Source organism: Girardinichthys multiradiatus, chromosome 5 (genome assembly GCF_021462225.1).
Source record: "Girardinichthys multiradiatus isolate DD_20200921_A chromosome 5, DD_fGirMul_XY1, whole genome shotgun sequence".
NCBI lineage: Eukaryota > Metazoa > Chordata > Actinopteri > Cyprinodontiformes > Goodeidae > Girardinichthys > Girardinichthys multiradiatus.
Window position 1 is genome coordinate 8,503,721 of NC_061798.1, and position 16,129 is coordinate 8,519,849.

The following is a 16,129-nucleotide window of genomic DNA, read 5'->3' on the forward strand; positions in this document are numbered from 1 at the left end:
GCACTAACTAACGCTCACACATTCATACACCGATACACAACTTGAGGTTAAGTGCCTTCCCCACATTGACATATGGCAGGAGGAAGCTGGAATCGAACCCACAACCTTCTGATTGCAAGGTCGAATAAGGTTTGAAAGTAGACGGAGCTAGACCTGAGATACAGCAGTGATTAGCAGATTGCGAAAGAGGAAGGAGAGAGAGGAATAATCGGAGTAGGGCAAAAGTAGGCTGATGGACAGAGACGGCAGAAGACCTGAAAATTTTAAACGAGACAGGGCATGAGCAACAGAATTAGAAACCTGGAACATGACGGGCAGAAATGATGAGGTCATGAGTTACGGCCAGCCAGGATTCGCCAGAGGTAAGAGCTACGTCCGCGAAATCAACTTATGAATATTGTCTGTATATAGATTGTTTAGTAAGAGTTTATTTTGCTGCAGCAGTAATGCAGTTAATGCTTAAATTTGAAAACACTTAGTCCGGGAAGGTGCTGTACTCAAGGGAAAGACTGTCAAGGATAAATGAGAGTTGTAAATATTTATGGTAAATAATTCTTTTAAGGTAAATAATAACGCAAAAGATTTAAAGCAGCATATTGTTAGAGTTACTGAAGGTATTTACGTTCTTTATATTTTTTAGCTATAATGATGTGTTCACATGCAAGGCTCTGACAATGAAAGGATTGAGAACCATCTGTTTGAGAGACCCTCTTTTTAACCGAGATGGTACAGACCGTAAAGAACTGAAACGAGGCCAACTGAGCCGCAGGAATCAACGGTGGCTGCGTCATGACAAAATTTCAGTGCACAGAATAAACCAGTCTAGGCAAACTCCTGATTGAGCGAGTGTGGATGCAGCTTTGGCAGAGAAGGATTTGTGATATGATAGGAAAATCTGGAAGCCATATTTGAAATGTAGGTCGTCGATGATAGAGGAATAGGTATCGCGCTTATTCTATGCTCAGATAACAGAGCAGAAGACATTTCTGAAATGCTTAAAGTGAGCCAGAAGCTTGCCAAAGGGGATTCTTAGAAAGGTGGGGAGTAGATAATTTAAACACAACATTAAAGCCATCAGGGAAAGTGATACAGGAGATAGTAAAATGAGAGAAACCAGATTAATGAGCTGCCCCTGCAGGATTTGGAGCGGAGCCTGAGTGAGATGTTAGAATGCATGAAAGTATATAATTTACCTGAATGTAAACAAGGAGTGGGAAACACAGCGTGCTTAAAGGGGATATGAACAAGGAAACAGATGAGAAAAGAGAATGAAGCTTATAGATCTCACCCTCAGAGACGAGCCAAGACAAACGTTTTCATGGTAAATGTCTGTGGGAGGAGCCAGGAGCGGGTTGAATGTTGTTGGAGCGGAGGAAATGCTGATGAGGCAGAATTGAAGGCGAACTCCTGGAGCAGCTGAGTAAAAGAAGATATGAAGCTCTGGAGAGAATCCATGGACGAGATGAATGAAGGAAGGAAGATTGTGGGATGACCGGAGTAGAAGAAGACGTCGGGGCCTGGGGAGTGGGAAGATCGGTTTGAGAGACGAGGTCGGAGGAGAACCACTGCAGAATTATCATAATTCCAACATACACCTAACAACGGGTTTTGCCACTCTTGGGGGGTAACTACTGCAATCATGCATCTGTGATAGCTATCAGAATCTACTAAATTGGTGTGGAAAGTTTTTGACTTACTCCTAAAGAAACGTTTTAATTCAGCCATATTGGAGGATTTTTGAACATGGACAGGTTGTCCAGGTCCTGTAACAGCAAACCACCTCAAACCATCACACTACCTATACCATGTTTGACAGCTGGTGTATTCATTATTCTAAATGCTGTTTTACATCAGCTGTTGGGTGATGCACACCTTCTAAAAGGTTCCACTTTTGTCTCACCAAAACACAGAATATTTCCCAGAGGTCTTTTTTGGTCCTGGTCTTAGCTGAGGCAAGTGAGGCCTGCAGTGGTTTAGATATTGATCTGGGTTATTTCATGATGTCCACGATGATTGACAATGAGTAATTTTGGTAGGCCAACCACTTTTGGGAAGGTTCATTGCTCATCCATGTTTTTTCATTCCATTTGTGGATAATGGCTCTCACTGTGATCTGCTGAAGTCCCGAAAGTTTAGAAATGGCTTTTGTAAGATTTGAAGATTGACACATGTTAATGACTTTGTTTCACATCTGTTGTGAAAAAAGCAAACCCAGAAGAAATCTTTATGGGGGCTAAAACATTTTCACACCACTCTATGTGTACTTGATTCTCTTCCATATCTTTCCAACTAGAAATTCCTTCTGAAGCAAGCCGCTCTAAACTTCACAAAGGACATCACCTAATGTTTAGAGTCCATAGAGACCCTGATCTATGAAACATGTTATTAATGTTTTCCTTGGCATGTTGGTGATCTTTAAGTCAAAGAGAATGGATAGCCATTCCTTGGCTCCCCTTTCCTGACAGGAAAAGAATAGTCTGTGGCAGCAGCAAAGAGGTGTGAGAGCACTAATAGAGGCAATTTTCATCAGCAGTCAAACGGCTCATTTTATACTCTACACCTGATGGAAAGTGGTATCATTTAGGAAGGGTAATGCCTTCAAAGAGGACATCAGTAAAGGCTAATGATCTGACCACCCATCTCTCAGGGGGAATGTTGTGTTGAATGGCATTTTGTCTAACTTTTATGTGGTGCTTATAGGGATAAATTATAAGCTGATTAAAGCAATGTGACTGTAGACAAATGGCAAGCACCTTATTTGTCTTTTTCATTTGCATTAAAATGTGTGCATCATGCAGGCATATTAATAAAAGGGTTTACTTTTTGGAGTTTGGATCAAATTATCTTGTTTCCTTCCGAACCTGTTGTGCCTTACTCTCTTTTTAGACAACTTTCATGTAATACAGTATACACTTTGAAAATGTCATCATGTCAAAATACACCTGCATAACTCTATGTATACAGGTCCTTCTCAAAATATTAGCATATTGTGATAAAGTTCATTATTTTCCATAATGTCATGATGAAAATTTAACATTCATATATTTTAGATTCATTGCACACTAACTGAAATATTTCAGGTCTTTTATTGTCTTAATACGGATGATTTTGGCATACAGCTCGTGAAAACCCAAACTTCCTATCTCACAAAATTAGCATATCATTAAAAGGGTCTCTAAACAAGCTATGAACCTAATCATCTGAATCAACGAGTTAACTCTAAACACCTGCAAAAGATTCCTGAGGCCTTTAAAACTCCCAGCCTGGTTCATCACTCAAAACCCCAATCATGGGTAAGACTGCCGACCTGACTGCTGTCCAGAAGGCCACTATTGACACCCTCAAGCAAGAGGGTAAGACACAGAAAGAAATTTCTGAACAAATAGGCTGTTCCCAGAGTGCTGTATCAAGGCACCTCAGTGGGAAGTCTGTGGGAAGGAAAAAGTGTGGCAGAAAACGCTGCACAATGAGAAGAGGTGACCAGACCCTGAGGAAGATTGTGGAGAAGGGCCGATTCCAGACCTTGGGGGACCTGCGGAAGCAGTGGACTGAGTCTGGAGTAGAAACATCCAGAGCCACCGTGCACAGGCGTGTGCAGGAAATGGGCTACAGGTGCCGCATTCCCCAAGTCAAGCCACTTTTGAACCAGAAACAGCGGCAGAAGCGCCTGACCTGGGCTACAGAGAAGCAGCACTGGACTGTTGCTCAGTGGTCCAAAGTACTTTTTTCGAATGAAAGCAAATTCTGCATGTCATTCGGAAATCAAGGTGCCAGAGTCTGGAGGAAGACTGGGGAGAAGGAAATGCCAAAATGCCAGAAGTCCAGTGTCAAGTACCCACAGTCAGTGATGGTCTGGGGTGCTGTGTCAGCTGCTGGTGTTGGTCCACTCTGTTTTATCAAGGGCAGGGTCAGTGCAGCTAGCTATCAGGAGATTTTGGAGCACTTCATGCTTCCATCTGCTGAAAAGCTTTATGGAGATGAAGATTTCATTTTTCAGCACGACTTGGCACCTGCTCACAGTGCCAAAACCACTGGTAAATGGTTTACTGACCATGGTATCACTGTGCTCAATTGGCCTGCCAACTCTCCTGACCTGAACCCCATAGAGAATCTGTGGGATATTGTGAAGAGAACGTTGAGAGACTCAAGACCCAACACTCTGGATGAGCTAAAGGCCGCTATCGAAGCATCCTGGGCCTCCATAAGACCTCAGCAGTGCCACAGGCTGATTGCCTCCATGCCACGCCGCATTGAAGCAGTCATTTCTGCCAAAGGATTCCCGACCAAGTATTGAGTGCATAACTATACATGATTATTTGAAGGTTGACGTTTTTTGTATTAAAAACACTTTTCTTTTATTGGTCGGATGAAATATGCTAATTTTGTGAAATAGGAATTTTGGGTTTTCATGAGCTGTATGCCACAATCATCCGTATTAAGACAATAAAATACCTGAAATATTTCAGTTAGTGTGCAATGAATCTAAAATATATGAATGTTAAATTTTCATCATGACATTATGGAAAATAATGAACTTTATCACAATATGCTAATATTTTGAGAAGGACCTGTAGTATTGGGTTTTACGTGAATGGCCACCACAAAGGCACATGTGAAGAGGAAGAGAAATAGTATGATGTATTTATAAAAAACTTTTGACACCTTGAAAGTGTGCTGTGCATTTGTATTTAGCCACCATGATTCAAAATTTTACAGGAGAATATGTTCTGGGGTATGGCTTTACCATCTCTGTACATCTTGTGACATAATATCTTGTTCTTTCTTTGGAAAAATGCTAAAGCTAACTTAGACTGAACATCTTTTCTTAAGCAACAGATTGTCAATTGAATTTAGGTATGGACTTTACCTGGACCTGGAAAGTGCTTTGATCTCAACCATGCCTGCATAAGAAAAGTGTTCCCACAGCATGATGCTGTCATCATTATGTTTCACCATGAGGATGGTGTGTTCAGGGTGATGTCCAATCCTCCAGAGTTAGTCAGCCTATCCAGCTGTTTCTCCAATTACAGTTGGCAGCTTAGGCAGATGGAGGTGTTGTGGTAAGTTGGCAGTTTTGCCATGGTCTTTACATTTTTCTATAATGGACAGAACATGTTTTACAGCCTAAATCTCCTTTAGGCATCTCCACAACTTTCTCTCTGAAATATAAATGGTAAATGGACTGAACTTATAAAGCGCTTTTCCAGTCATACAGACCGCTCAAAGCGCTTTACACTAGAGCCACATTCACCCAATTGCACTCACTAACACTCACACATTCATATACCGATACGCAGATCGGTAGGCAACTTGAGGTTAAGTGCCTTGCCCAGGGGCACATTGACCTATGGCAGGAGGAAGCTGGAATCAAACCCACAACCTTATGATTGCAAGACAACTACTCTTCCTACTGAGCCACAGTCGCCTCTCAATGTCTGCTTTGTTCCTTGGTCTTCATGTTGCTGTTTGTTTACTTATGTCTGTTGTATAACAAATCTCTGAGGTTTCCAAAGAACTTTTGCATTTATACCGAGATTAGATCACACAAAAGTGGACTAAATTTTCAGTCAGGTGACCTCTGAGGAAATTAGTTGCACTGAATTCTTTTTAGGGTTATTGGAGTGTAAGGAGCCAGATTTTCATTTACAAATAATTTTGAAAACCAGTTATCTGTTTCTTTCAACTTCCCAGTTTTGTGTTACAGTATGTTGACATATAAAATCCCAATAAAATAAAATTAATTGGGTGGTCTTATGTGACAAAATCTGGAAAGGTTTGAGGGTGTGAATAGTTTTGCAAGTTACTGTTGCAAAAGTCCCAATTGATACTTCACTGGTTCCAAGCTTTTCACCCTCATCTGCTTTTCTTCCAAATTCAGAAGCTCATGAATGCAGGTATGCAAGCACATGCCCACAAATATTTACTTTAGATACACTTTCTTCTACTTTCATCCCTGCCAGTTTAGGTCTCCACAGTGCCCTATAACAAAGGCATAAATCACCGAGCCTTCTTCTCAACTACCTGTCTGAAAACTCATGGCTCTACAGTTCTCCTAAATCACAATGGCGAGCTCCCAGGGGAACCTGCAAGGCTAATACACACTGTCCATGAATTCCATGAATACCATCAGCAGCTACAACAGTCCAAAACGTCTAAACCCTGTCAGCTGAAAGATGCATGGGCCACAGGAGAGGTGAAAACACCTTTAAGACTGCACAGCATTTGATTATTGTGTAATAGTACTGAAGATGTACCACTGGGATGGAAACCAGGGGAACATGAAGAAGAGAGATGGAACATTTTTGGTTAACAAACACTTAAGTCCATCAACATTAACAATGGGGGATTAGAGGAAATGTACTTCCTTCCCTCCATACTGTATTTCCGCTAGAATATGTACATGAAGCTTTAACTAAGTGTCATAACATCCGTTGTTTTCATTGTTTCTGCACATAGCATTTATGTGTTACTCTTACACACATGCTATGTCTATCTACTCATCTTGCTCAGTGGCTCTTATTTACTTAAGATCAAGATTTTGTTGATTGCATTTTGTAAAGGATCCTGAAAATAATGGATGGATAGGTATAGCTGTGAATGCAATGTTTTATCTTTCCACCACTTTGATAAGGATGGAAATATCTGAAATTTGACATAAAACCTATGGCAGTGATTTAAAGTTCTCAGACACAGGATGCTTTAAATCCACTGATCATACAGTGGATCATAGTTCATGGTGTGCTAAATTATTGGCTCGACCACTATGTTTGCACAAAAACAGGTAGGTCTCTCTGGTTTAAATCTCATCCTAAAGACTCCAGCTTCACCGTTAGGCTTGGGGACATGTTGCCCCACAGGGGTCCATTCTTAGTCCACTTTTGTTCTCTCTTTACTTGTTTCTCTTCAGTTCCATCCTAAATAAGCATCAGATCTCATTCCACTGCAATGCTGATGATTCTTGAGTTTTATTTGCCCCTCACTGAATGCCTTAATGGACGCTTTGGATGACTTGAAATTATAAATGGGTGTTAGAATGACATTTAGAGGCTGGATTAAGCAGGAGGCTTGAAGCATAGATGAGGTGCAGACCAACCAGCAGGTTACATGAGGTCTCAACAGCATCCAAGAATGATCTTGTCAGGCAGCCTTTTTCTCCTACTATTGCCTCAATTTAACAGACCTACCACAAAACAAGTGTATTAATATATACATTGAGTAGCATACATCTTCAAAATGACTAAAATATCCAAATACTTTATTTAACAAATATCATTTTACAACAACATAGCAAATATTTAAAAGGTAATTTCAATTTTTGAATTTAGATCTGCAGTATTAAGCCACTCAGTGGAAAGTTTACTCCCCCCATTGTCAACAAATGGTGTCTTTAGGGTGTGAAGACACCATATGCCTGAACATTTGCCTGAACACCCTACAGATGAAAAGACAGAGGTAAATCCTCTGCACAAGTATTACAATCCACTTTAATACATCAACATTAACAACTCATTTCAGAGATTATTTAATTCCTTACTTTTTAGCTTTGCACAATTGTCATTTTAATACTTTGTTTTGTTCACAGGACAGGCCATTATCAGTGTCTACCTCAATCTGTTTCTCATTGTAATAATTTCATTCAATGTTCAAAATAAATGAATATTTAAATGTTTTAATATAAGTAATGAAGATAGTCACTACAATGGTGCTTAACTTTATAAAACCAAGTATTGTACCCTAGAATGCTATCATAGGCATACAGCAGGCCCTTGCAACTCTTGATATAAAAGTGATATGAAAGTGCATATCTGTACAATGGGAAAGACTGCACATGTTTAACTTTCACAACAGATGTGTGAGAAGGAAGCCTTGGCTTAATAAGAAGACATGAACTCCGGACTGATCTTTGGCACAGAGGGTGTAAACACATGTCAGGATGTATTGTTCTTTGGATAAATGAGTTATCAGGACACCAAAACAGTAATAGTATGTAAAATATAGTTGGTAAAGAATCTCATAACAACTGTGAAGCACAGAGGAAGAAGTGTCACGGTTTGGGGTATGCTTTGTTGCTGCAGAACCTGTCTAGTTCACCATCATAGACTCCACCATAAATTCTGCTGTGTTTCATAGGGTGCTGGGGGGAAATGTGAGACCATCTTTAAACAAATTAAAGATGAAGCAGAACTGGACCATGTACAATGACAATAACCTAAAACATACAAGTAAATCCACTAAGAACTTTTTCAGAATTCAGAAATGTAAAGTCCTGGACCAAGTCAAAGCCCACATTTCATTGAGATGCTGCGGGGAGCCTTGAAACAGGCTGTACCTGCAGAAAACCCTTCAACCATCTTGCAGTAGGAAGAGTCGGTTAAACTTTCCTCAGACCGATGTCAGAGACTGATAGAGGGCTAAAAGAAGCGTTTCACTGAAATTATTTTAGCTAAAGGGGATACTATTAGCTTTTAGGGGTAGGATGTCCGAACGATTTCCTGAGCTAGATTGATTGTTAATATCTTTTGTTTAAACAGTAAAACAGGTTTTTTTTTTGTTGTTGTCTATGTGCAATTAAATCCTTTTTTTCCCTGAGAATGAAGGTTAGATGTCAATATGTGAACATGTCTTAATAAAGAACTGAAAATTTAATAAGATGTCTTATTTTGTTCACATCATTGCTTAACATAAAAAAAAAAAAACAAAGGACAATTTGCACAATAATTAGAAGAGAAAATTCCAATCCTGCCAATCCTGCTTGATTAAAAGAGAAAACAGCACCCAGGTGCTACTAATCAAATAGATTTGAATATTTGATAAGCAAGTGTGGATTTATTATATTTGATGAAAATAATAGCACTTAAACCTCATGCCTAAAACCAGCTGTCAAGCACAGTGGTGAATGGCAAATAATTTGGGCTTGTTTTGGAGTCACAGCATCCAGCACCTCACAGTCATTTGGTAGCCATAGACATACAGGTCCTTCTCAAAATATTAGCATATTGTGATAAAGTTCATTATTTTCCATAATGTCATGATGAAAATTTAACATTCATATATTTTAGATTCATTGCACACTAACTGAAATATTTCAGGTCTTTCATTGTCTTAATACGGATGATTGTGGCATACAGCTCATGAAAACCCAAAATTCCTATCTCACAAAATTAGCATATTTCATCCGACCAATAAAAGAAAAGTGTTTTTAATACAAAAAACGTCAACCTTCAAATAATCATGTACAGTTATGCACTCAATACTTGGTCGGGAATCCTTTTGCAGAAATTACTGCTTCAATGCGGCGTGGCATGGAGGCAATCAGCCTGTGGCACTGCTGAGGTCTTATGGAGGCCCAGGATGCTTCAATAGCGGCCTTTAGCTCATCCAGAGTGTTGGGTCTTGAGTCTCTCAACGTTCTCTTCACAATATCCCACAGATTCTCTATGGGGTTCAGGTCAGGAGAGTTGGCAGGCCAATTGAGCACAGTGATACCATGGTCAGTAAACCATTTACCAGTGGTTTTGGCACTGTGAGCAGGTGCCAAGTCGTGCTGAAAAATGAAATCTTCATCTCCATAAAGCTTTTCAGCAGATGGAAGCATGAAGTGCTCCAAAATCTCCTGATAGCTAGCTGCATTGACCCTGCCCTTGATAAAACACAGTGGACCAACACCAGCAGCTGACACGGCACCCCAGACCATCACTGACTGTGGGTACTTGACACTGGACTTCTGGCATTTTGGCATTTCCTTCTCCCCAGTCTTCCTCCAGACTCTGGCACCTTGATTTCCGAATGACATGCAGAATTTGCTTTCATTCGAAAAAAGTACTTTGGACCACTGAGCAACAGTCCAGTGCTGCTTCTCTGTAGCCCAGGTCTGGGGAATGCGGCACCTGTAGCCCATTTCCTGCACACGCCTGTGCACGGTGGCTCTGGATGTTTCTACTCCAGACTCAGTCCACTGCTTCCACAGGTCCCCCAAGGTCTGGAATCGGTCCTTCTCCACAATCTTCCTCAGGGTCTGGTCACCTCTTCTCATTGTGCAGCGTTTTCTGCCACACTTTTTCCTTCCCACAGACTTCCCACTGAGGTGCCTTGATACAGCACTCTGGGAACAGCCTATTCGTTCAGAAATGTCTTTCTGTGTCTTACCCTCTTGCTTGAGGGTGTCAATAGTGGCCTTCTGGACAGCAGTCAGGTCGGCAGTCCTACCCATGATTGGGGTTTTGAGTGATGAACCAGGCTGGGAGTTTTAAAGGCTTCAGGAATCTTTTGCAGGTGTTTAGAGTTAACTCGTTGATTCAGATGATTAGGTTCATAGCTCGTTTAGAGACCCTTTTAATGATATGCTAATTTTGTGAGATAGGAATTTTGGGTTTTCATGAGCTGTATGCCAAAATCATCCGTATTAAGACAATAAAAGACCTGAAATATTTCAGTTAGTGTGCAATGAATCTAAAATATATGAATGTTAAATTTTCATCATGACATTATGGAAAATAATGAACTTTATCACAATATGCTAATTTTTTGAGAAGGACCTGTAGAAGGGGTGTAATGTAAATATGCAAAGCTTTTAAGGAGCTACAAAAAATATGTTTTGGACATGGTTTTCATGGCAAAAAACATTGAAGCACCATTTTCCATGTGTCTAACAAATGCTCAAACATATTAAAAATGATTGTTATATTCCCACTTCCAAACTAGAAATATTCACTGTACTGGTTTGGGTCAGTTTTGGTGTTCCAGGTGGATGAAGAGAACATACAAATAGATGATATTGTTAAAACTGTTGGGATATGGGAGTCTATCTGTTCTGCCTGCTGCTAACCTTATTAGTCCAGCAGAGGGTGCCAGAGGTACAGGAGGAAACTGGACAGGTGTCTTCCATCTACTGATTGCTGTGAACACTTCTTAAGCCGAGGCTACCAGCACCTCTTCACCTGAGTGTTGTGCCAACGTGGTAACCAACTCAAGCCCTGATTAGTCCTAGTACTTTGATCAAGCTGTTTTCGGTTTTTCTGACGTATTTGCTTTGCCTCAGGTACCTGTTCCATAGTGTGGATCAGCCTTCTGATCTCTCGTCTTGCTCTGGATCCTAGTGTTTCTGGTCCCTGATTCTGTATGCTCTCCACAACCAAGAAAGAAAGACTTCAGTATTTCCACTGGACCGAAACGACTCGCTGGCAACCCTCCTCCTTCTGCAATCCTGTCCACCCTCCAACACAACATCAGCTCCCCCTCACTCCTCATGGAAAGACGAGCTCACTCCCAAGAAAACCTTTGAACTCAGCTTCCAGGTTCCATAACTCCGTCAACTGTAGCTGTCTGTTACAGGAGGCTTGTCCTGAACTGCTTTACACTAACAGACTCTAATTTCTCAATTAAGGTGAAGCTGTTAAGGCTTAATTTATATTGCTACCATGGCAAAATTATGCATACACTTTTACGATCTTAGTAAAAGATGATGAATCATTTCTTGCTTAGGCAAGAATAGTTCATAAGGGAATGGAATACAGAAACCCTCCTGTGAAACAAGCTCCACTGAGATAATTATTTCCACTTTCAACCTGAGGATAACAGTACCAATTCAAATGTCTGGAATATGTGTATCTGTAATCTAATTCATTTTGAAGGTGTCTGTCTGAGTGTTATTCACACGGGGTCTTTTTTTATTACTGAAGGTTTTTGATCTAATTTGAATCCTCCAATCATGAAACCCCTTCAGTGGCCAGAATCTAATCTTGCAGCTAAGCCAAAATAAAGAAGGCGCTAAGACTTAGTAATACAGTGATAGCACACTGGCAGCTATAAAGTGAAAGCAAACAAACAGAAGATAAACCTTTGCACTTTCAAACACTTGCATAAAGTTTGAGCTTGGCTCTGTGTTGAGGAGGTAAGCCAGTTTTCCTGTATGCCTACAGCCAGATTATTTCAGCAAAACATGCCTTTGATCTCCTCCAAGCTGGTTTCTGAGTGATAAACAGAAATTTGTGATGCATCAAAGCTGCATAAGGCTTACATGATCCATGGGTTGCATGTAACTCAAACCTTGCATTTTATCTTCACTCAGAGCACCACAAGACAAGACAACGTTAATCCATAAAAGAGATTTATTTGCAAATTACAGAAATGACATCTAGTAAAAATTCTATAGGTATCAGACAGGATGATCGGGGCAGCAGAGCTGTGAATGCTGCACTTGGTAAAAAATAAAAATCCAGCTGAAAGCCATTTGCTGATCTACATTTTAACCATCACCTATCTTCATTAGCTACACACAGTTGAAATGAGCTCCCTTTTTAGAGAGTGGCTTGTTCTTCAGCAAAGGGTGATGAGCTCCAGGGCAGATCTAGACTTACTGGTGATATTAGCGTCCCTTGGATGTTGAAGACATAGACCCTCATAAACAGTACAGGATGGGTGGATGTAACAGACTGTTTAATCTTTAATGTGTCTATAGTCTTAGAATGAGAGTTTGATGTATAGGGTGACCACAGTACATATCCCTTTACTACTTGAATGTATTTATAAACACATTAAACAATGAATCATATGTGCTATATTTCGCTGGGCTTAAGTCCAACCACAAAGTGCTTCCACTGTGATGCTTGGTCTGTGTGGAATACATTCTCCACACAGGCTGCCTTACGAATGGAAGTGATTTAAAGAGAACTTGTAAAAAATAGTCTGTAATTGGCATTATATCAAATATCCCAATCCTATCCCAAGTATTGGACCAGGGTCTCAATCACATTTTTCATCAGCTACACCTGCAGCAAGCCTTTTACCATAACAATTAGAGAGATATGAAAGAAATATTTTCTCCTAATGACAAACATAAAATTTTTTCTCTACTTTGTTTCCCACCTCTTCTCCATTAAAACTTTTCTGTCAAAAGCTATCATGTTAAAAAGCTCAAGACATAGCTAGTCAGCTATAAAATAAACAGTTTAATCAGCATGTTGTGGTTTGCTTATTACACACAGCAGTTAAAGACAAGTGCAAAACAGGCCTTAGCAGCATACCCTTCACAAAGTGCTTGCTTGTCAGGAATACAAGGTAGAAAAACAGATGGATTGATCCACAAAAGGACATCAGTGAGTCAGTTTTAGCACATTCTAATAGGGGGGAAACAACACTTTCCATACTCATAATTTACAAAGCACTTGCAAGAGGAGATTTTCTCCACAGATTATATAATTCTGACAGGAAGACCTACCATCATTGCACAATGCTGAATCCAAAAACCATTTTCATTAATTAGGTAAAAATTATCCAAAGTAATAACACAGATACAGTGTGATACTCATTCCTGCTCAATTATTTCAATGACGATTCACTCACCTCGGCATGCTTAAAAGTGTTTCTAACTGATGGTAGCCCATCCCAATTTTTGAATATTTGACCACACTCATACAGAATGACACTTTAATCTCTTGATGGTCAGTTCATCAGTAAAATATAAAAAAAATTTAACGAGATGAGAAGTAACATACTCCGTCCTGATATCAGAAATGTGACATGCCTTCCACAAAACAGTTTCTAAACTTTGGACTACAGCTGCGCAATATATCAAATCAAAATTGTCATCTTAATTTTAATATGTGAACTAAATGAATCATAAAGTACTACTTGGTTGCAATATTTTATATGCCATAATATTTTAGCTAAAATATTTTAAACTCTGCTTGCTCGAGGAGAGACTTTTACTGGCCTTTATGCCTGCACTTAAATCTTAGTGTACAAGATGCTAAAGCCCACAGAAAGGGTTGGAAACATAGTGATGATTAAAATGTAAGAAATTAAAGATTGAAAGTAAGGAAACTTGGGCTGATCACATTATTAAACAATATTGCAATTTGATGTTTTGGTAATACCTTGCAGCCATAGTTTAGACGCACATAAAACGTGTTTTTGATACACCAACACATATGGCAAGATAAAAAAAAACACTGTGACGGCAGCTATGAAATTTTAAACAAACCAACCAAAAAGGGAATCGGCAGAAGCCAAAGCTTAGGGGCCTTTTTCAACAACACAATTCCATTGCTATAAATGTGCTACAGCTTGCTAATCAACAGTTCTTTGTGTTTCCACCAATACAATCTCTGAACCTATCCCTGAAAAACTGGTGTTAACCAGTTCCCTGCCGGGCCGGAGGAAAGAACCGCTATCATCAGGACCTAGGGACGGGTTAATTGGGAACAGTAGACAATCAAAACACTTTTTGCGTTATATCTAAAACTCTGGGTTTTAGCTTCATTTTAAACAGTAAAAAAAAAAACGTTAAATGACCATGCTATAACAGCAGCAAAATGCCACGTTAGCATCAGAGTAACTCAATCAGCTATCTCTGATCTTCCTGCAGTTTATTTTGAAATTCTGCATCAGAGTTTAAGTAGGTCAGTGCCACACCTACATTTGTTTTTACAGCTGATTAGATTCCCCTGAATCCATACATGTTGTATTCAGTCACCAGCTGGTGTTAATAATTCTTAAAGTTCTGTTGAACTTCCTTTTCCAGCTGGTGGTGCGAAGAGAGGTCAGCTGATTAGTACTATTAAGCATTCACAAGCACTGCTGGTTGTTTAAAATGGTGTTAATAAATTAAGGTTTTGATGGTATAGCATCTATTTGCAGGAATAATTGGATAAATAATATTATTCTTGCGCTTAAATTGTCTATATGCTATATGATACCTCACAAAAACACAGTATGAAATTGAGGAAGGATCAAAAAATAAACAAATGAGATCTTAATAATGATGTAATGACATGGCTCCCACTTGGTGCAGTGTGGTAAAAAATCAAAACTGTTCTTTTACAGAACCAGGTACAGAACTGGCTTTAGCATCAGCCATGCTTATGAACTGGAACCTCTTTGGTGGAAAAGCCCTTTTATAGTAAAATAAGGAAACTGTTACAAAATCCCAAAAGATTGCAAAATGCTCACACATTCTGAATTTGCAGGCCATGTTTTGCACCAGCGAATAATTTCTGTGATTTGCTTTTTGAAACAGAGGCTAAGCTGGAACAGATACTGGCCCAAAGGATTGACAAAAACGAAGCTAATGCCATGTTTAGAACATTGTTCGGGAAATGATGCAAAAGGGCTTAAATGGTAGTAACCTAGTATCTACCTCTGGAGTTTTTATCTTAAACCATTAATAACCTTTTGATTAGGTTGAAAGCTGCAAACATAAAATTGAATCCACCAGCCAGACAGAAATATTTGTCATTCAGGTGCAAATCAAAACACTGCACAGAAAACCTACAAATTGTGACTAAGATCATATAAATGTAAAAAAAAAAGTCAGCTGGAAGGTTTGGTAAATTGGTACAACCTACTGCTGTGCTGTAGGTATTAACTGGTAAGAATGTCAGAGGGAACATTTTCATCCTGGGGTATTTTTATAGTCTCAGATCTCAGAGTCGTATTCCTGTCAGCTGAGGCAGACAGCTGCACTACAATCAAGAATATTCACTGACGCGCTTGAGAAGTGTGTTGCAGACTGCAGATTATGGTGAAACTGGTGTGAAACAAGGGCACAGATGGTAAAGCACAATGCTCCCTAATAGCTCACTGTTCCTGCAGACACTGACACATTTTTCCTGATCAAAAGGGTAATTTCTGCAACAGAGTAGCTACTTCTAACAGGAAGCCATTTCTAACCAGAGTGATGGCTCCTTTCAGACGTTTTGAATAGAGTGACCTTTAAATTCATGGGGTCTAAGAAATTTAACACATGTTCTTCTTACATGGCATAAATATATCAAGAATGTTTTCATTGATTGGATGTGCTTTGTGGATTTTTCACTTTCATGACCAGCTCCGTTATTGTGGAAAGTTTTTTATTTATTACAAGTCATAAATAAAGTCTTGGGGATTTCTGATCATTTCATTTGGGATGTTACTTATTGTTGCCCAATTTCTGTCAAGTAACTTTATTTTGATTTACTGATTTTATGTCATAGTCATTGTAAAAAGGGAGGTGAAACAGTAGTAATACTTTTTACATTTAAGTAGTATAACGGACCCTGTGGTGATGCTATTAAAATAGAAAACTAGTCAACACAATCTGTGAACAGCTCTAAATATTCTTTCTTATAAATATCATAGAAGTATGGAAATC